The 22,072-nt window shown below is 46.5% G+C and overlaps 2 long non-coding RNA genes across 6 annotated transcripts; both read right to left on the minus strand.

Moving 5' to 3' along the window:
- Positions 1 to 9,826: 9,826 nt before the first annotated feature.
- On the minus strand, positions 9,827 to 15,972 carry LOC138769032 (uncharacterized). 4 transcript variants are annotated; one of them, XR_011359198.1, is made up of 11 exons: positions 15,770 to 15,972; positions 15,576 to 15,663; positions 15,376 to 15,455; positions 15,147 to 15,274; positions 14,657 to 15,040; positions 14,294 to 14,549; positions 14,127 to 14,185; positions 13,696 to 13,827; positions 13,317 to 13,588; positions 12,903 to 13,209; positions 9,827 to 10,193 (listed from the first exon to the last, which is right to left on the minus strand). It is a non-coding gene; the product is annotated as an uncharacterized lncRNA (long non-coding RNA). The 4 variants fall into 4 exon arrangements; XR_011359196.1 differs by having other exon boundaries at positions 14,127 to 14,549; XR_011359197.1 differs by having other exon boundaries at positions 14,127 to 14,549; positions 15,576 to 15,666.
- Positions 15,973 to 15,976: 4 nt separating this feature from the next.
- LOC138769033 (uncharacterized) lies at positions 15,977 to 21,635 on the minus strand. 2 transcript variants are annotated; one of them, XR_011359201.1, is made up of 6 exons: positions 21,602 to 21,635; positions 21,064 to 21,114; positions 20,339 to 20,368; positions 19,995 to 20,043; positions 16,143 to 16,926; positions 15,977 to 16,036 (listed from the first exon to the last, which is right to left on the minus strand). It is a non-coding gene; the product is annotated as an uncharacterized lncRNA (long non-coding RNA). The 2 variants fall into 2 exon arrangements; XR_011359200.1 differs by lacking the exons at positions 15,977 to 16,036; positions 16,143 to 16,926 and adding an exon at positions 19,219 to 19,461.
- Positions 21,636 to 22,072: the final 437 nt, after the last annotated feature.

A 22,072-nucleotide genomic window follows, 5' to 3' on the forward strand; every position in this document is an offset into this window, starting at 1 on the left:
CACATTCACAGTCCAATTGAAAATATAGGTAGTCTGCAGCTACATAGTGTTTTTAAACATACTCACGGTTATGGATATTTTTTATGATGTATATACATTACAAGTTACGTTTTAGACATTAGTTTTTGAGGATAATCAGGGTTCTTTTGGGTTGTTGGCCCTTTGTGCCTGGGTGTGTTAATCAGGGAACTCTGACTATTCAGCTCATCCCAGGTAACAAGGTCTAGGGCTTGTGCCACCCTCTAGGACAGGTCGACCGACACTGGTGGGCAATAGGTGGTGCAAAGACCAAAGAGCCAAAACACAGGCACAATTATTCTCTCTACTCTCAAGTATTCAACTTATTCTCCTTCTAAAGTTCCGGCAGAGCACAATACTACATTGGGTTGGGACTCTCTGGACAACCTCTTTCTCTGAACTTCTTCTACCTCTCAGCACAGAACCTGTCTCCAAGGTCTAAAGTAACTTATCGAATCAAAAGCCTACTGTGTATCAATGTATCAAGAATTTTTGCAGTAAAGAAGAGTTGGGTCAGAGCTCCACTCCGGACCACCGTGGTAAGTACCCAAGGGACCCTTAAACAGCTCGGCAGGTTACCGACCACAGGGGAAAGGGTATAGCCAGCCTGTCTAAAATAAAAGCAGGTGTGCCATCATAACTGTGTGCCCAACCGGCACTGGCATCACAACAACCTAACATCTGGCTGAGTTATATTCAGACCAACCACCATAGAAGTGACGTCACACGATACCATCTGGCAAGTGACCGGTTGAGCATACACCACACCCCACACCATATATCATGCTTTTAGTGGTGTCTTTTTTTGGAAGGACAATAAAGCTATACATTTTCACACAGATTCTGCTTGGATGTGCATTCCTTGTGTAACACACCACTCTGCTCCTGTTTGTGTATACACATACTGTATATGATACATCCATCACACACACAAAACACATACACATGCACTGTACATACATCATATATACACACAACACAATTAAATACAGTGAAACTTTACATCAGAGATATGCATTACATTACATATTTACATCCATGATCCATGCTACTAACACAGGGGTAGGGAACCTTGGCTCCCCAGCTGTTGCAGAACTACAACTCCCATCATACCTGGGCAGGCATGATGGGAGTTGTAGTTTTGCAACAGCTGGAGAGCCAAGGTTCCTTACCCCTTTACTAACATATGCACCCCACAGTATAGTTACTCTGAAGGCAGGGAAGCTACAGGGGATCCATGTGGGGCAGGTTGCAGCTTCAGCTCTTCTCCTCACAGCCGCTCTAAGCCCCTCCCCCTTCTCTGTCCCAACATCAGAGAGAGCAGCTTCTATGCAGGGAGGAGAGATCTGTCCGCCCCCCCCCCCTCATTATAATATAACCCTGGGCCCCTGATAGCTGTACTGCCCTGATAGCGGCCCTGCTTATTGCTATCAGCAGGAGGCTTACAGTTATTAGCAAACTGCTCTGGCAGTCAGTCCCTATTGGCTGGAGGCAGTATTCTACCTCCGGCCACTAGAGGCCGCTCTCTCCTCCCAGGACCACTGCAGGGATGTCACTCCTGCGACTCACAGAGCCTGAAGAAAGACAAGATGGTGGCGTATTTCCTGTGAGCCAAGTATGTATGTGTGTTTTTTGTTATTACTAGGGGAGGTGGGGTATCTTGGAGGGGGGAGAAGGAAGGGGGTGTAGTCTCCAGGTCTGGTGCTACTGCTGCTCCTGCCTCCTCCTCACTTTACTGCTTCTCTGTAATAAATCTAACTGTAATTCCTTATGGGAAGCTGTGAAAGAGTTAATCATGTGGATTAATTACTGTACTGCAGCCAGAGAAGGGATGGGACTTTTATCAGCTTACATGGAAGAATGTGGCCTCCAGACCTCTTGTCCTTCAGATCCTTCTTTCCCTTCCAGACCCCTCTGTCGCCCTCCAGACTCCTCTGTCACCCTACAGACCCTTCTGTCACCCTCCAGACCCCTCTGTCACCCTCCAGACCCCTCTGTCACCCTACAGACCCTTCTGTCACCCTCCAGACCCCTCTGCCACCCTCCAGACTCCTCTGTCACCATACAGACCCCTCTGTCACCCTACAGACCCCTCTGTCACCCTCCAGACTCCTCTGTCACCCTACAGACTCCTCTGTCACCCTACAGACCCCTCTGTCATCATACAGACCCCTCTGTCACCCTCCAATCCCTTTGTCCCCTCCAGACTCCTTTATCAAGACCGCTCTGTCCTTCTCCAGAGCCACTGTCACACTTCAGACTCCTCTATCCTTCTCCAGACTCCTCTGTCCTCTTCCAGGCCCCTCTATCCTCCTTTTTTTATCCTCCTTTAGATTCCTCAAGCATGTAAAGTGTATTGGCAGCTCTAAAGGAAATGTAAGAAGCAGGTTAGAAGACTTATGTTCCCAGAGGGCCGGGACACTTAGGAGGCAGGTTGTTTTCTTACCTTCATCCTCAGTGCAGTTTTTACTAAGGCCGGATTGACACGTTCAGTGTTCGTTCCATGAAGAACGATTGGTGAATCCCTGCACTGGAGTGTTTCCTTGCCCAGCATTATGTATCAATATCATACCGGGAGCAAGGAAATCTCTGTGGCACAGTAGTGACAGCGCCGTGTGTTCAGTGCCTAACTCTTTACTTAACCCTTTGGGGACCAAGCCCAAAATGACCCAGTGGACCGCGCAAATTTTCATTTTTGTGTTTTAGTGTTTCCTCTAGCACTTTCAGTTTTCTATCTACAGGGCCATGTAATGGCTTGTTTTTTAAAGGAGTAGTTGTACTATGTAATGGCGTCTTTCATTTTACCATAACATGTATGATGGAATCCCAAAATTATTACTTATACAGATATAAATTGGTGAAATCGTAAAAAAGAATGCAATATGGTAACGTTTGGGGGGTTCCTGTGTCTACGTAATGCACTATATGGTAAAAGCAACATGATACCATTATTCTATAGGTCAGTCCGAACACAACCACATGCAGGTTTACACAGATTCTTTTTTTTATTAAATCCTTTTTTTTTTCACCTACGAGGCTGTATGGGGTGTCATTTTTTGCACCATGATCTCTAGTTTTTATTAGTACCATATTTGTGTGGATCCGAAGTTTTGATCACTTTTTAATATATTTTTTAATATATAATGTAACAAAAAATCGGGAATCCTGGCGCTTTTTTCACTCTTTTTGTTTACATGTTAATGTAATGCTGCAGTGCGATCAGTGCAGCCTGTCACTAACGGCTCACTGCAGCCGGTCCCCACCTCCTATGAAGTGCGCTCCGCCCCGCAGGGTGCTTCATAGCACAGGATGTCTGAGGACAGTCACCCATGGCGTACCGCTACTTCCTAGGTCGCCTAGGGGTTAAAGGGGAACTATTAGATGAATCTAACCTGATGAAATGTCACTATTGTGCAGGAGATGTAAAGGATGAAGGTATGTCTCTTAACTGAATCCTCAGCACCGTTCCTGTGCACTTAAATATTTACTCAAGGGTTCGGTTAGACCATTTGTAGCACTGGTGCACCATTAGGAGCACTGCCCCACCCCCATAGCACCAATCAAAATATCAAAATGGCTTCTGGGGCACGAGCAGTGCTCCTAATGGTCTTACCAGACCGAGGAGTAAACGACGGGAACCGCACAGAGGATGTAGGTAAGATACATACCTTCATTCTCTGTGCCTCCTGCGCAATAGGGAGCTATCAGCAGGTTAGATTCCTCTAACCTTCTGATAGTTCCCCTTTATGTATGCAAATTAATCAGTTTGGTGCCCTAGGGGCGGGACAACAGCCCTAAGGGCACCAATCCACCACGTGTCTCCTAATGAAAGTTCATCAGGCATTCTGCAGTAATGTCACAGCAGAGCACTGGATGAATATTCATGAGGAGGGCAGGAGTGACAGAGACTGCACCAAACTGCCTAATTTATTTATTGATTAAAGTGAAGATTTAGCAGAAAGAGCTCTGAGAATGGAGGTAAGAAAATTACATGGAGCAGTAGGGGGAGAGAAGAGGATGATCTCTGAAGCTGCTTGTGCCAGTGATTATCAGTTATGTGGGCAGAGAAGAGAACTGATTGCTGGCAGTGGCGTAGAGAAGGGGACAGGACAAGGGATGTTCTCTCTCTACGTAACTGGTTATCACTGGCAGCAGGCAGCATTCTCATCACTGCCATCAAGCAGCTGATACTATATAGTATTCTGGGGTCTTATACTAGAGTATATAATATGCTTGGGGTCAGGGGCGTAACTACCACTATAGCAGCCATAGCGGCTGCTATGGGGCCCGCCGCATCAGGGGGCCCCATGGCCTGCTCCTGCAATACACTGGGCCCCTTTAGCCGTCATTATTTGCAGCATCGGGTGGCCCTGCTGGTCTCCTGGGTTTTGCAAATGTCCCTTTAACTGCAAGCACTCCTGACCAGAGCTAGCAGTTATGTAGTTATGACTTCACTTGACCGTTTAGTGGTCAGTCGGGGGGAGGGCAATCAAAAGTTTGCTATGGGGCCCAGCCATTTCTAGTTACGCCCCTGCTTGGGGTCTTATACTAAAGTATATAATATGCTGGGGGCCTTACACTAGAGTATATAATATGCTGGGGGCCTTATACTAGAGTATATAATATGCTGGGGCCCTTATCCTAGAGTATATAATATGCTGGGGCCCTTATTCGAGAGTATATAATATGTTAAGGGCCTTATACTAGAGTATATAATATGCTGGGGGCCCTATAGTAGAGTATATAATATGCTGGGGGTCCTATAGTAGAGTATATAGTATGCTGGGGGCCAGATACTGGTGTCTATAATATGATAGGGTTCTGATAGTGGGGTCTATAATATGATAGGGGCCTGATAATCGGATCTGTAATATGATGAAGGTCTGATAATGGGGTCTGTAATATGCTGGGGGCCTAATACTGAGGTCTGCAATGCTCCCTTTGTATTGTCCTAACTGTAAGGTCTATACAATGAGAAGAATATAGGGAAAATTTTGTAATAATCCACCGATAGAAAGCCACACCCTTACAAACCACACCCACAATAAGCCACACCCTCATTGTCAGAGTTGAAGTGTCCCTGGCAACTATGATAATGATTATAATTATGATATGTATTATGTAGAAATAAAAATCATATTACCATTTTATGACAACTCCAGGTTTAATGATTTTCTAATTTCCAAAAGTATGCCAGTAAGTTCAATGGCTTCAGCTCCGGTGTATTCCCGGGCACCAGCCGAGCATGAAATACTGGAGGTCAGCAGTCCAGGCCTCAGTGTGACGAAACCCTCTCCATCCATTAGAATCAATGAAGCCGCCTCACAGAATGGAGTGGGTTTTGTCACACTGGGGACGGCCAGTCGGCCTCCAGTCCTTCATGCCTGGCCAGTACCTGGGAATAAATCGACGCTGTGTTTGGAAACTGGGCTGCGGTTCATCCCTGAGCTGGCACCAATATATTTATATAATAAAAACACAAAGCAATGTACTACTGGAACATTCGCTTTAGGATATGACATTTGGATTTAAAGGGGTTCACTTTCTTCCTAAAACAGCACAATTCTTGTCTCCAGTTTGGGTGCAGGTTTTGCAACTCCATTGAAGTCAATGGAGCTTAAAAGGGTACTCCGGCTCGGGGATATTTTTAAGCTATGGTCTCCCCGGTTCCAGCGCCGGGTCCCGGATCGCGCCGCCCCGTACACCCGTCCCGCGGCTACTTCCTGGTGTGAGCTGTGGCATGAGACGTGACGTCTCAAGGCAGCTTAGCCATTCAGCAGCCGTAGCGGGGTCCCAGCCTTTGGCTGATCGTTGTCACGAAGCAATAATCGGCCAAATCAGGGCGATTTGGCCAATTATCGCTCCATGTAATAGGGCGATAGACTGTAACACACCTCAGCTTTCATTTTAGTAGAGAAATATGTGAAGTGAAAGCTGAACTGTGATTGGTTGTTATTGGAAACAGAGAATCTTACACTAAGACATCTGGTTACTTCTCCCTAAAGGGAACTGAGGTCTTGTAATAGAAGAGAAATGGATGAAGCTTCTGAGGGAAGTTTTGGATCGTCTGTGTTGTTTGGTAAACCCAGAAGAGCTCCGTACATCTCAGCAGTCTGGTAAGGGACAACTTTTAGGCTCTAAACTTAGCATTCCCATTGTGTTGCACTTTCTGCAATGTTAGATGTGTCACATGGTCACTTATAATGCACCATCTTTTTGACGATGAGGCAAACAAACTAGAAAGACTTTGAAATGTGGCAAAAAGCCTACAGACTTAAAGGAGTTATTAGAGGAGCAAAAAAGGTCCTTCCCCTATGTTTCTGGCGATAACTTCTGAGACAAGAGTGGGTGGGAGCATGGTGCGGGCATTGTGTGAGCTATCATAGCTATCATAGAAAGGTTATCAGCTCACCAGTAGAAAGCAGTCCTTCCGAGTTCAGCTCCACACCCGGCCGGTGTGCCCACGTACTCCAAGAAGAAGACAGACGATCCAGCAATTGCAAAGGTGAAGGTTTTATTTCATTACAAATGCATACAGATGAACACTGTACTGCAGGGACCCCCACAGACAATCTGACGCATTTGAACCACATGCACGCTCTTGCTCCAAACCTGTCTCCCTGCTGCAACATTGGTATAATTGCCTGCAACATGCTCCCATCCTCCTCTCATCTTGGAAGTTATCACCAGAGATGGTCGGAGGCAGGGGCGTAGCTAAAGGCTGATGGGCCCTGGTGCAAAATGTTAGCTTGGGGCCCCCCCATCTCACCCGATCAGGCAAAGTCATATCTAACCTTATATCCAATTACTCTAATGTGCCACCATGTTCTAATGCACTGTCACTGCCTCCACCTCATGTACTGCACTACTGCCCCCTATAATTAATGGACTGTACTGTGTCATTGTCTAATCATTGTATTCCAATCTTTGACTCTACAGCTGAAAAACTACAACTCTCATCATAAACTGCCAGTTGGAAACGATGGGGGTTGTAGTGCTGCAACCTGAAGAGCCACATGCTGCAAAACTACAACTCCCATAATAAACTGTCAGCAGGGCACAATGAAGTTTGAACTTCTGCAACCTGGAGAAGTCACCTGATATCACCTGCAGTCCTATGTAACACCACAGATAACAGTGATATCCCTCTGAGTACAGATAATGTAGTAGTCACCTGCAGTCCTACGTAACACCACAGATAACAGTGATATCCCTCTGAGTACAGATAATGTAGTAGTCACCTGCAGTCCTATGTAACACCACAGATAACAAAGTGATATCCCTCTGAGTACAGATAATGTAGTAGTCACCTGCAGTCCTATGTAACACCACATAACACAGTGGTATCTCTGAGTACAGATAATGTAGTAGATGTCAACTGCAGTCCTATGTAACACCACAGATAACATAGTGATATCCCTCTGAGTACAGATAATGTAGATGTCACCTGCAGTCCTATGTAACGCCACAGATAACACAATCATATCTCTGAGTACAGATAATGTAGTAGATGTCCCCTGCAGTCCTATGTAACAGCACAGATAACACAGTGATATCTCTGAGTACAGATAATGTAGTAGTCACCTGCAGTCCTGTGTAACACCACAGATAACACAGTGGTATCTCTGAGTACAGATAATGTAGTAGTCACGTGCAGTCCTATGTAATGCCACAGATAACACAGTGGTATCTCTGAGTACAGATAATGTAGTAGTCACCTGCAGTCCTTTGTAACACCACAGATAACACAGTGGTATATCTGAGTACAGATAATGTAGTAGTCACGTGCAGTCCTATGTAACACCAAAGATAACACAGTGATATCTCTGAGTACAGATCATGTAGTAGAAGTCCCCTGCAGTCCTATGTAACACCACAGATAACACAGTGATATCCCTCTGAGTACAGATAATGTAGTAGTCATCTGCAGTCCTATGTAACAGCACAGATAACACAGTGATATCTGAGTACAGATAATGTAGTAGATGTCCCCTGCAGTCCTATGTAACACCAAAGATAACACAGTGATATCTCTGAGTACAGATCATGTAGTAGATGTCCCCTGCAGTCCTATGTAACACCACAGATAACACAGTGATATCTCTGAGTACAGATAATGTAGTAGTCACCTGCAGTCCTATGTAATAGCACAGATAACACAGTGATGTCTCTGAGTACAGATAATGTAGATGTCACCTGCAGTCCTATGTAACACCACAGATAACACAGTGATATCTCTGAGTACAGATAATGTAGTAGCTGTCACCTCGGGGCGCCCCTACTAAATGATGTTCTACAAAATAAGAAAAGTGTCATAAAGGGACTCACAGGTGACGTCTTCTTTGATCTGAGGCATCACTTTCCCTTTTCCTCTCCATCCGGCCCAGACCTCCAGGATGATTTCTTCCAGATATGTTTCATCTTTTCAGAACCTGGGAGACAAACAATTTAGGCTCCGCACATTTCTAGCAGCTTCCTTTCCTTTCTCCCTCCTGTAGGCTCCCATAGTAACTGCTCTGTGTGGTGTTATGTGCAGTAAAGCGAGTAGGAATGTGGGATGCTCCCTGTATGTAGGATCCCCTGCTCTGCCCCCTGTATGTAGGACCCCCTGCTGTGCCCACATGAGCTAATAATGCCCCCAGAGGTGCCCCCATGAGCTAATAATGCCCCCAGAAGTGCCCCCATGAACTAATAATGCCCCCAGAGGTGCCCCCATGAACTAATAATGCCCCCAGAGGTGCCCCCATATACTAATAATGCCCCCAGAGGTGCCCCCATGAGCTATTAATGCCCCCAGAGGTGCCCCCATGAACTAATAATGCCCCAGAGGTGCCCACATGAGCTAATAATGCCCCCAGAGGTGCCCCCATGAACTAATAATGCCCCCAGAGGTGCCCCCATGAACTAATCATGCCCCCAGAGGTGCCCCCATGAACTAATAATGCCCCCAGAGGTGCCCCCATGAACTAATAATGCCCCCAGAGGTGGCCCCCCATGAACTAATAATGCCCCCAGAGGTGCCCCCATAAGCTAATAATGCCCCCAGAGGTGGCCCCCATGAACTAATAATGCCCCCAGAGGTGCCCCCATATACTAATAATGCCCCCAGAGGTGCCCCCATGAACTAATAATGCCCCCAGAGGGCATGATAGGGTTCCATTGATTCTAATGGAGTCACGTCATGGAGGGGCTGGGGTTTCTTCCCACTGGGGGTGGATTGCCCCGCCTCCAGTGCTTCAGCCTGGGCCTGGTGGTACAGTCACTTTAAGGCTATGGCAACCATATGGATTGAGAAGTGCTTGAGGGTACTGCTGTAAAACACTCTGAATATTAATGCCAAGCAGAATGAGAGACTATTAATTTGATAATCTCATTAATCTCTCTTTCAATGACATTACCATAGTAATGGGTAAAAGTATCCTAAGACATCGCTCTTAGACTATGTTTACACAACATACTATTTTTGAAAAGAACAGTCACCGTTTTCCATTAAAAAAGGATGTTTTTTATACCGCAATGATAACAACAGCCGTTGTTATCACACAATGCATTGAACAACGGCTGTCATTTGGCACTCAAAACAACGGTGGTTGTTCAATACATTGTGAGAAAACAACTGCTATTGTTGTATTGGCTTCAATGCATATCATTGCAGCACAAATAGAACGGCCGTTGTTTTAATGGAAAACAGCAGCCGTTCTTTTCAAAAATAGTATGTTGTGTGAACATAGCCTAAATGATCTTTCATTACAGCTTTGATTATAACAAGATGAATAAGACTAAGACATTTGCCATTATTTGGTGTATACAGTTTATTGGGTGACTTTAAGAATGGCAAATTCTTTTCCAAAACATCTCTCCTTTTATTTCTTCATTTCTCTGGATTTGTAGCGATTTCCCTTTTCTCAGGTTTCTTCTGCATGATTCCACCTCTGGTGGTAAGAATGTGGTCAGAGAAGAGTAATACGTCACTAGGTATTGTCCAGTATGCTGCCATTTATTATGTGATCTTGGGCTGAGGTCGGGCAATGTACAGCAGAAGCAGGAAACAATAACTTCTTCTTTTTGTGAAAACATCGTCGTTGCTTTTGCAGCTTTCTCATCTTCACATATTTGCTGTTTCCTTTTCTTTCCGCTTTGTGCATCTGTAGGTTCTGGAGGGGCCATTTATGTTGCTTTTAAAGAAAACAAAAAATGTAGATAACTGAAGATGAAATGTCGCCTTCTGTTTGTTACAATGATACAAAGAATTGTGTTCACTCCTATAATCATTGCTATGAACATTGTGGGGTCAGGTTTGTGGCCGCCAAAGTGGCTGTATGACTTTAGTCCTCAAATAGGCCGATATTATACTCTCTTTTAGTTGGCAGGGTGGAAGAGCGATACCGCCGGGGGCCTTAACAGGTACCTGCTGGGGACCAATGAAGTAATTATATTTGATTTCCTATTTTACAGAACACGGAGCCTAAATCTAGATGAAGATTTGAACCAGGGTTCTGCTATTGTTTTGGTGTAAAATCCTGGCTCAAAGTAAGTAAAATAGGTGACGTAATGTTAGACTAGACATTGTAAGTGTGCCTGAGATTTATGCTTTCTGGCACATTTCTGAGACAGTCAGTTCTAAGTGTACACTGTTTGTTGAGAAATGTGCTCTGTGCATCCCCTTTAAAGGGTTATTCTGGAGAAATATATGTATATATGGTTCAGGGGAGAAAAAGAGCGCTGCACCTCACACCTATGGCTGAAACTAGTGCCTCTCGGCTGCATAAAAAACATCAGAATTTTGTGTATGAATTGATCAAGCCACACTTCCCCATGTACCATCGTGCAGGTATCTGATACACAAGGGTCCCTACACTAAGTCCACACCGTGTCGGTCAGTGGCCACCATTCCCGTAGGAGTGCACGAGCAGGGAAGGGGGGCCATGGAACGGCCCTGCAACCCCCCTTGCCACATGGACTTAGTGTAGGAATCCATGTGTATCAGATACCTGCACGATGGTACATGGGGCAGTGTGGCTTGATCAATTCATACACAAAATTCTGATGTTTTTTATGCATCTGAGAGGCACTAGTGTCAGCCATAGGTGTGAGGTGCAGCGCTCTTTTTCTTCCCTGAACCGTATTTTGTTTCTCTCTTTTCTCAGTGTTTTTGCACTCCTGCTGGTAAGACCCACATGACCGCAAGTAGCAGGAGACACCTGAGTGCATGTGCTTTTATCCCTCCTGTTTGTCCCATTCTATCTGCAGTAGCAATGGTGAGCACAATACCTTATCCAGACTTGTGCTGTTTGGGGGCGGCTTCCTCCGCCGGCGGTGCTGGCTGGGAGTTTTTTTTTGGGGGGGGGCATTTTTGGGTCTGGTCCTGTGGCATGGGGGTTGCAGGGCCGTTCCATGGCCCCCCTTCCCTGCTCGTGCACTCCTGCGGGGGTGGTGGCCACTGACCGACACGGTGTGGACTGCACGATGGTACCTGCACGATGGTACATGGGGCAGTGTGGCTTGATCAATTCATACACAAAATTCTGATGTTTTTTATGCAGCCGAGAGGCACTAGTGTCAGCCATAGGTGTGAGGTGCAGCGCTCTTTTTCTTCCCTGAACCATATATGTATATATGTTGTCTTTGTCTGGTAACAGTAACACGCCCCTTCTGCTGTTACCAGTGGCTGTGTCGGGAACTGCAGAGCATCAGAAGCCCTGTCCCGACCCAGTTACCTATCGGTAATGCTGCTGCATGCAATGTTAGCGATACTTAGCCTCCCCCAATGTTTGTTCTAATGTAAATTAGCATTAGAATAGACATTACCACTTGGGCAGCAGCCTGTGTCAGGAGAACTGCAGTCACCCACAGTTAAAGAGGTGCTCCAGCGTGGGGGCACTTTTTTTGGGGACCGGGGAGGAGGTGGCTGAAATGAAAGACGTCCACTTACCTCCCCGGTTCCAGCGGCGGGTCCCGCATTACGGCGCTCCGGTGCCCGGTTCTGTTCCCGGCCGCTTCCTGGTGTCTGACGCCGCCCGAGACGCTACGTCTCAGGGCCACTCAGCCACTCAGTGAAGGAGGCGGGATCCGAGCGGACTTCAAACGGATCCCGCCTCCTTCACTGAGTGGCTGAGCGGCCCTGAGACGTAGCGTCTCGGGCGGCGTCAGACACCAGGAAGCGGCCGTGATGCGGGACCCGCCGCTGGAACCGGGGAGGTAAGTGGACGTCTTTTATTTCAGCCACCTCCTCCCCGATCCCCCCAAAAAAGTGCCCCCACGCTGGAGCACCCCTTTAAGCTCTGAAGTCTTGCAGTCTCACTGTAGAACTGCATTCTCACACAGTAAAGCTCATGGTTTTACTATGGCACCGCTGCAGCGCTCCTGACACATACAGCTTCCCCAGTTGTAATATTTATTCTATTCTGAAGGCCCTATTACACCAAGCAATTATCAGTCGTACTTGGCTCATTACCGGCAGTACCGGACGATAATCATTTAGTGTAATTGTGCATGTTAAAGGACCATGATCAGCAGACATGCACAATACAGCTGATCGTGATCTTTCAAAATGTTGAAAAATCACGATTAGTGCATCGGCGGTCTGCTGCTTGTCGATTCGTGTAATAGGAGCAGCGGTTGCAGACCGTCACTGACTTTAATTGGCAGCTCAGACAATGTAAGAATTGTCTAGGCAGCTCCTCCTGCTGCTAACCTCAGCCGCCCTGCTGCTTCCCACTCGCTGTCTGTGTATGGAATAGCACAGGCAGCAGGCGGGGAGCGAGGAGGAAGTGAGCGCTGACCTTACAGTTCAGCACTCGCTTCCCCCTTATTATCGTGCCATGTAATACGGCTTTATAGCTTCACTATGAAATTGTTTGATTGTGCTCAGCATTTGTATTTACCTTTCACACATGTAAGAAATCAAGTCTGGCTGGTTGTTGGATGGCTGGCTGATTGGCAGACTGTACAGCTGATTGTCTGGATCGCTGGCTGGCTGACTGGCTGGATTAGCGGCTGGCTGACTCACCAGCTAGCTGGCGGGGTAGCTTAATGGCTGTCTGACTTGCTGGCTGGATAGCTAACCGACCGGCTGGATAAGTGCAAGGCAGGCTCACTCGTTGGCTGGCAATGTGGACCGTGTACTGGCTGCAGGTACCTGGGCTGATTATCTGATTGTGCGGCTGGATGGATGGTTGGCCACTGCTGGACCTACCAGGACAAAAATAAAATCATGCCACAGGGATATATTGGGGATCTCCTGGAATTGTTATGAGGGTGCTGAAACTGGTTGGGCAGCAAGCGGCTTTTGTATTTACCTTTCACACGTGTGTAAATCAAGGCTGGCTGGTTGTTGGATGGCTGGCTGGTTGATAGACTGGACAGCTGACTGGATGGATCACCGGCTGTCTGACTCACCAGCTAGCTGTCAGGATTGCTTAATGGCTGGCTGGCTGGCTGGTAGCTGACCAACTGGATAGCTGGAACGCTTGATGACTTGGTAGCTTGCAATGTGGTCTGTGTACCGTTGCAGATACCTGAGCTGATTAGCTGACTGTACGACTGGCGTGATGGCCGGCCACTGCTGGTCCTACTAGGAGAAATATGAAATCATACCACTGGGTTGTAGTGCGGACCTCCTGGAATTGCTATGGGAGTGCTGTAACTGGCTGGGCAGCGCGCAGCTTTAATATTTACCTTTCACTCATTTGAGCATCATGGGTGGTTGGCTGGATGGCTGGCAGGTTAGTTAGCTTACTGGCTATGTAGATGTTTGGCTTTCTGACTAAATGACTGGCTGGCTGACTTGATGGCAGGTTACTGCTGGACCTATCAGAATAGAAGATAAAATCATGTCTCTTGAAACAAGGAAAGGACATTGGATGGGGACTGGGGTCCATGGGGAATTGCAGCCTTTGTATTTACCTTTCATTCAAGTGAGAATGAAGGCTGACTGGTTAGCTAGATGACTGACTGACTGGATGGCTAATTGACTTTCCTCTGCTGGACCTACCAGAACAGAGGATAAAATTATGTCATTGGTGTCTGGATGGGGACTGGGCCGGGACCTCCTGGGATTACTGTGGGATCCTGTAATTGGCTGGGTAGCACTCAACCTTTGTACTTACCCTTCACTCCTGTGAGAATCATGGCTGTCTGTCTGACTGGATGGCTCTCCACCGCAGACCTACCAGGACAGAAAATAAAATCATGCCACTGGGATCCAGTGGTGACCCCCTGGAAATGCTATAGGGGTGATGTAACTTATTGGGAAGCACTCAGCATTTGGATTTACTGCTGGTTGGTTGTTGGAAGAATGGCTGACTGGTTGGTAGACTGGACAGCTGGCTTTCTGGCTGGCTGGATTACTGGCTGGCTGACTCAACAGCTAGCCAGCAGGGTGGCTTAATGGTTGGCTGACTTGCTGACTGTCTGGAGAAGTGAAAGGCTGGCTGACTTGCTAGCTGGCAATGTGGTCTCTGTAGCGGCTGCAGATACCTGGACGGATTATCTGACTGTACGACTGGCTTGATAACCGGCCACTGCTGGACCTACCAGAACAAAAATAAAATCATGCAACAGGGATCTAGTGGAGACCTCTTGGAATCGCTATGAGGGTGCTGTAACTAGCTGGGCAGCAAGCAGCATTTGTATTTACCTTTCACTCAAGTGAGTGTCAAGGCTGGCTGGTTGTAGAATGGCTGGCTGGATGATTTGCAGACTGGACAACTGGCTAGCTGGATTACTGGCTGGCTGACTGGATTGAGTACTGACTGGCTGAATCACCAGATAGCTGGCAGAATGCCTTAATGGCTTGCTGATTTGCTGGCTAGTTAGCTGACTGGCTGGAGAAGTAGAAGGCTGGCTGCTTGGAAGGCTGTACAGCTGGCTGGCTTGCTGGATTCCTGGCTGGCTGACTGGCTGGATTTCCGGCTGGCTGACTCACCAGCTGGCTTAATCGCTGGCTGGCTACTTAGGTGACCTAGTTAGCTTCCTGGCTGGATTGGTGGAAGGCTGGCTTCATGGCTGGCCACTGCTGGACCTACCAAGAGTAAAATAAAATCATGCAACAGGAATAAAGTAGGGACCTCCTGGAATTGCTGTGGGGTGCTGTAACTGGCTGGGCAGCATGCAGCTTTAATATTTACCTTTCACTCATTTGAGCATCATGGGTGGTTGGCTGGCTGGCTGGCAGGTTAGCTAGCTTACTGGCTATGTAGATGTTTGGCTTTCTGAAGAAATGTCTGGCTGATTTGATGGCAGGTTACTTCTGGACCTATCAGAATAGAAGATAAAATCATGTCTCTGGAATCAAAGAAAGGACATCAGATGGGGACTGGATTGGGGTCCACGCGGAATTGCAGCTTTTGTATTTACCTTTTATTCAAGTGAGAATGAAGGCTGACTGGTTAGCTAGGTGACTGACTCGATGGCTAATTGACTTTCCGCTGCTGGACCTACCAGAACAGAGGATAAAATTATGACATTGGGATCTGGATGGGAACTGGGCTGGGGACCTCCTGGGATTGCTATAATGTGCTGTAATTGGTTGAGTATCACTGAACCTTAGTACTTACCCTTCACTCCTGTGAGAATCATGGCTAGCTGGCTGGCTAGCTGGCTAGCTGACTCGCTGACCAGCTGGAGGAGTGGCCCCTGCTGGACCTACTAGGACAAAAATAAATCATGCTACATGGCTATATTGGGGACCTACTGGTAATGCTATGAGAATGCTGTAACTGGCTGGGCAGCAAGTGGCATTTGTATTTACCTTGTGAATATATGTGAGAATCAAGGCTGGCTGGCTGTTGAATGACTGGCTGGCTGGCTGTTGAATGACTGGCTGGCTGGCTGTTGGATGACTGGCTGACTGGCTGGCTTTTTGGTTGGAAGGCTGTACAGCTGGCTGGCATGATTCCTGGCTGGCTGAATTGCTGGATTACCGGCTGACTGATTCACCACCTAGCCGGCAGGATGGCTGGCTGGCTGACCAGCTGGATAGGTGGAAGGCTGGCGTGATAGCTGGCAACTGCTGGACCTACCAGAAGAAAAATAAAATCATGCCACAGAGTTATAGTAGGGACCTCCTGGAATTGCTAGGGGGTGCTGTAACTGGTTGGGCAGCAAGCAGCATTTGTATTTACCTTGTGAATATATGTGAGAATCAAGGCTGGCTGGCTGTGGAATGACTGGCTGGATGGCTTGCTCACTGGATGACTGGCTGGCTGGCTGGATGGATGGCTTGCTCACTGGATGACTGGCTGGATGGATGGACGGCTGACAGGATAATCGTCTGCTTGGATGTCTGGATTTATTACTTCTTAAATGGCTTCTGGATTGCTTGCTTCTGGAATGGCTTCCTGGCTGGCTGACTTATTACGTAGTGGCTGACTTATCGGGTAGCTAGCAGGGTGGCTGACTGGATAGCTAGCTAAGTTGCTTGCTGGCTGGATAATTGGAAGGCTGGCTGACCAGCTGACTGGATGGCTTACTAGCTGACAATGTGGACTCTCCTGCTGCACATATCTGGATGGGGAAACTTGCATAAAGATTTTCTATTGGGCAGAGAAGTACACAAGCAGGACTACCTACTGATTGGAAGGAGCGCTGCTGCTTTGTATGCCCACATAACCGCAAGCAGTCGATTTTAGAGTAGCATAGTCAATCTGTGCATGCTCTGACATTCTTTTCCGCTCAGAAGCTTTCATTATTATATGTAAGCCAGTGCCGCTCACTGAGCTCTCGCCCCGCTACCACCTGTCCCAACACCACACATATGCCGCAGGAGTGCACAGGTGGAGGGGGCATCTGATTTATGTTAACAAAGTAACTACTCATACCCCCTTACCCCTGCATATGATCGGGGCCCTTGATGGCCGTACACCCACCTGGTGATAGTAAGTCCCTTTGAAGGGGCCCTCTTTCTTCCTGGAATGAGGCACCAGATTTATGTTATTGGGGCCTCCTCCTGACACCTCTTGGTGTTAATGGAGTCCTGTCATCTAGTCTGTAATGGTAAAGGGAACCTTGCCCCCATATAAGGCAAATGCATCCTCCAGTTGGTAAAGGCGCCCCATTTGCCACTAGCTATTTTGGGTGCCTCCTCCAGACTCCGCTAGGTCTTAAGGGAGTCCTTACCTCCAATATTTGATCTTAAAGTGGGGTTCCTCCTCCCCCAAATTAGGTAAATGGCTCCTCCTGATGGTAACGGCGCCTCATTTACCTCTATAGGTTAAAAAGGTTATCCAGGAATCTAAAAAGATTAGAGCTTTCCTCTCTCCCTGGTCACTGACCTCCAGATTACCTTTGTCTCAGTCTAATACTTATCTGGCCTAAAGGGCTGAGGGTAACGAGGCAAATGCTATGTTGCGTTCACACCACATGGGTGAAACCAGGCTTGCCGCTGTGGCCAAGGTATACATGATGTTGTGAGAACATCAGCAACATTGTGTGTACATTAGCCACCACTGGTTTGTCCAACGTGCAGCGATCGCAACACAGTACTCACTCCATCATCTCATCCTGCCTCTTCATGCAGGATGAGAAGGTTTTTTGATGTCATAAGCTAAAGAGAGTAAGTAAAGGAGGAAAGTGGCTGAGAATCGAGGAAAGGCCTCAGCTCCCTTGACAATCTCTTTAAGGGCGCCACCTCCGGACTACATTAGGTGTTAAAAGAATCCTTACCTCCAGTATCTGGTGTTATTGTGGGGTTCCTCCTCCCCCATATGAGGCAAATGGCTCCTCCTGATGGTAACGGCGCCCCATTTACCTCATGATGTTTAAAGGTTTATCCAGGAATCTAAAAAGGTGATACCTTTCCTCTCTCCCTGGTCGCTAACCTCCAAATTACCTCAGTCTGATACTTTCTTATCTGGCCGAAAGGGATGAGGGTGAGATAACTACTATGTTGTGATCACTGCATGTTGGTGAAACCAGGCTCACCGCCGTGGCCAAGGTATACATGATGTTGTGAGAACATCAGCAACATTGTGTGTACATTGGCCACCACTGGTTTATCCAACATGCAGCGATCGCAACACAGTAGTCACCGCATCATCTCATCCTGACCCCTTCACGTCAGATGGGAAGGTAAGCTGCTGAGAGTAAGTAAAGGAGGAAAGTGGCTGAGAAGCAAGGAAAGGCAATACCTCTTCAGATCCCTGAAAAACCTCTTTAAGAGCGCCACCTCCGGACTCAATCAGGTGTTAAAAGAATCCTTACCTCCAGTATTTGATGTTATTGTGGGGTTCCTCCTCCCCCATAAGAGGCAAATGGCTCCTCCTGATGGTAACGGCGCCTCATTTACCTCTTGATGTTTAAAGGTTTATCCAGGAATCTAAAAAGGTAATACCTTTCCTCTCTCCCTGGTCGCTAACCTCCTGATTACCTCAGTCTGATACATTCTTATCTGGCCGAAAGGGATGAGGGTGAGATAACTACTATGTTGTGATCACTGTATGTTGGTGAAACCAGGCTCACAGCTGTGGCCAAGGTATACATGATGTTGTGAGAAGATCAGCAACATTGTGTGTACATTGGCCACCACTGGTTTATCCAACATGCAGCGATCGCAACACAGTACTCACCGCATCATCTCATCCTGACCCCTTCACGTCAGATGGGAAGGTATGCTGCTGAGAGTAAGTAAAGGAGGAAAGTGGCTGAGAAGCAAGGAAAGGCAATACCTCCTCAGCTGTCTGGACAACCTCTTTATGGGCGCCACCTCCGGATTCAATCTGGTGTTAATAGAATCCTCACCTCCAATATCTGATGTTATTGTGGGGTTCCTCCTCCCCCAAAAGAGGCAAATGGCTCCTCCTGATGGTAACGGCGCCCCATTTACCTCATGATGTTTAAAGGTTTATCCAGGAATCTAAAAAGGTGAAACCTTTCCTCTCTCCCTGGTCGCTAACCTCCAAATTACCTCAGTCTGATACTTTCTTATCTGGCCAAAAGGGATGAGGGTGAGATAACTACTATGTTGTGATCACTGCATGTTGGTGAAACCAGGCTCACTGCGTGGCCAAGGTATACATGATGTTGTGAGAACATCAGCAACATTGTGTGTACATTGGCCACCACTGGTTTATCCAACATGCAGCGATTGCAACACAGTACTCACCGCATCATCTCATCCTGACCCCTTCAGTCAGATGGGAAGGTATGCTGCTGAGAGTAAGTAATGGAGGAAAGTGGCTGAGAAGCAAGGAAAGGCAATACCTCTTCAGATCCCTGAAAACCCTCTTTAAGGGCGCCACCTCCGGACTGCATTAGGTGTTACAAGAGTCCTTACCTCCAGAATTTGATGTTCTTGTGGGGTTCCTCCTCCCCCATATGAGGTAAATGGTCCCTCCTGATGGTAACGACACCTAATTTACCTCTGGATGTTACAGGTGTCTCCTCCTTTCCAGACACTTCAGATGTTACGGGTGTCTTCTCCTCCTGCCGATAGCACTGTGTTACCTAGATAAGAGATATAAAAAAAAAAAACTATTAACAAAATATCAATCAGAAAAGTAAAATGAATAAATGTATAAATATTATTAAGCTAACGGTCCTATTACACCAATCGATTAAAGAACATACTTGTCCGATTATTGACCATTGCGGCCGATAATTGCTTGGTGTAATATCTCCTGTTAAAAGGCAACGATGAGCCGTCATGCACAATGTCGGCTGATCCATGTCTTTCAACAGGTTGAAAAAAATAAGAAACAATAACAGCCTGCTGGCTGTCGCTTCGAGCTATAAGAGCGGCGGAAGCAGACGGCCGCTATCTCCTATGGGCTCTCCAGTTGATCTAAAGATCATCCGGGAAGCCCCTCCTGCAGCCCACCAGCTCTTACCTGCTCTCTGTCGGCACGTGTATTAGTGCCGGGAACGAGGAGCATGCGAGCGCGGATCTGACAGGTTGGGGCTCGCTCGCTCCTCCAGATCAGCCCGTGTAATAGGGCCTTAAGTACAATAAGGAAATCAGTGAGATTTTGGTTACTCACCTTTTAGTCGTCTTTGATGGTACAGCAGCAGCAGAACAGTGCCCGAAGTCTACAAAACAAAGAGAAAATCCACCATGACTTTCCTAAGATAAGACATATCTTCTGGTGACACATAGTGATGGGAGAATAGATGTTACATTGGAGAGAAGGGGGTCAGATATGTCCCTATCAGTGGGGTGTAGATGGGGAAGTTTAGGTACAGTGCCGGGTACACTATGTTTGTTAGGCCACAACTAAATCAAGCTGTTCTCAATGATCGAGGATAAAAAAAGAGGACGACTCTAGATGACTGTTTATCCCTTAGTATAAATATATCATGTAAAGACATTATCACTTGTATTCACCTGTCCATGATGGTCCTCCTGCTGGTGCTCCTAAGAAGAAATGGGGAGAAATAAATTAATAATTTTCCAAACCAAAATCATTGAGCACATTACTTTTATATAGGACAGTAGCACTTACAGCTATGTATATCATGATAATTCTTTCCTTACAGTATTTATAGGCGACTTTATTTACCTCTACAGTAATATTCTACATTTAAAGGGAAACTGTCAGCAAGTTATTAGCATCTAACCTGCTGACACATTCCTATAGTGGACAGGAGGCTGAAAATGTAGGAAGTTTGTTACCTTCCTACTCGGTGCAGTTTGCGTGTACTTGGTTGTGTAATGCACATGCTAATGAGGCAGTATGGTCCACTGGATGTGGGACTACCACCTTCAGTGCACCAATCCGCCAAGGGCCTACTCCTCCTTCTAATGAATAGTGGAGCAGAACTCTGCAATGACGTCACGAACAATGTCGATAGAAAATGTCGATGGTGATAGGGATCAGGCAGTGAGTTTCCATAACGCCTGACCCCTGTTAAGCCAAAGTCAGAGCGATGTAACCGCAGCCTACCCTTCCCCAAAGAGAATATAGGAACTCTCGACCGTGCTTAATGTTCCTCTGTGTGTGTGTGTGGTGAGGACAAGCAGAGGGTGGGAGATATAATTGGTGGACTCATTACATCCACCCATAAACCCCACCCAGTATGACTTCAGCTCTGCTCCTTTTTCATACTTACAAGATGGTGTCCAGACTAGGGCCTCCCCGGTGTGGTGGGTAGTCGTAGTCTCTGTAGCAATAAACATGGCTGTGGTTAGGATTGTTGACAGTGTCCTATCTAAAAATCACATTAAATCTTATCTATTGTAATTTCTCATTAAATTATGACCTTAAACTCCAAGATTTATTTTTATTCTTAAATTCCCATGATGTATTAAAGAGAACCTTTATGTATTAAAAAGAACATTTATGCCTTATTTCTAAGTATAAGATTTCATGTTGCTGGGGTATGTTCTCACAACGTAATTTTTTTTACAGCGATTACGGCCAATCATGATCAATATCTTTTTAAACTGCTGCCATTATCAAAAAACATAGCTGTAAGGTGAACCAGGATCTAAAAGTGGAAAAAGTTTCAGCAAGAAATCGATCGCACAAAAATGTGCGATTTTTTGACACAAAAATTCAGGACTACACTCTTGATAACTCCTCCCTCCCCTTTTATTTCAAGGAAATAAATCTCCTTCAATACCTTCATTTTTTAATGATGTACTTACCCATCCAGTTCGTCCTCTCCGTCTTCCTCGATCCTGTTAGTTGCAGAATAGAAAAGATATTGAGAACCTTATAACAATAGACAAACATATACATATACACTACTATAGTGCATGGGGCCCTGAGGATAAAGGTATGTTTTTTACCCTCATCCTTGGTACCGTTGTTTTGTAATTTACAGTTTAATCAATAGGCTAATAAGGTGTTTTGGTGCACTGGGGGTGGCACTACCACTCTCAGTGCACCCAGCCGGTCCACTTGTCCCTTCTAATAAATATTCACTAGAAGGGACGGCTGCAGTGAATTGGTGTTGAGTGGTAGTCCCACCACCAGTGCACCAAATCGCTTCATTATCATAAATATTAAGCAACAAGTACACAAAAACGGCACAGGGGATGAAGATCAGGAACTTATTTTTATCCTCAGCACCCTGTGCGCTATAGGGACATATTATAAGGTTAGATGCAGAAAAC

The sequence above is a fragment of the Dendropsophus ebraccatus genome, chromosome 12 (assembly GCF_027789765.1).
Source record: "Dendropsophus ebraccatus isolate aDenEbr1 chromosome 12, aDenEbr1.pat, whole genome shotgun sequence".
Lineage (NCBI taxonomy): Eukaryota > Metazoa > Chordata > Amphibia > Anura > Hylidae > Dendropsophus > Dendropsophus ebraccatus.